The sequence below is a fragment of the Morus notabilis genome, unplaced genomic scaffold (assembly GCF_000414095.1).
Source record: "Morus notabilis unplaced genomic scaffold, ASM41409v2 Scaffold234, whole genome shotgun sequence".
Classification (NCBI taxonomy): Eukaryota; Viridiplantae; Streptophyta; class Magnoliopsida; order Rosales; family Moraceae; genus Morus; species Morus notabilis.
The window spans coordinates 142,462-142,850 of record NW_010359242.1 but is presented as its reverse complement, the minus strand read 5'-3'; positions in this window follow the sequence as shown (position 1 = coordinate 142,850).

Here is a 389-nt window from a genome sequence, read left to right as displayed (position 1 = left end):
GACTGTGAAGAATAAGTATCCACTGCCGAGGATCGATGAATTGTTCGATCAGTTGGGTGGATCACAGTTCTACTCTAAGATTGATTTGAGATCTGGGTACCATCAGTTGAAAATCAAGGAGGAAGACATTCTGAAGACTGCTTTCAGAACTCGGTATGGGCACTTTGAGTTTCTGGTAATGCCGTTTGGGTTGACGAATGCGCCGGCTGCATTCATGGATCTAATGAACCGTGTTTTCCGGCCATTCTTGGATCGGTTCGTGATCATCTTCATTGACGACATACTGGTTTACTCGAAGACTTGGGAGGAACATGCGTAACATTTGAGAATTGTTCTTCAGACTCTTCGAGAACACCAGTTGTATGCTAAGAAGGAGAAGTGTGACTTCT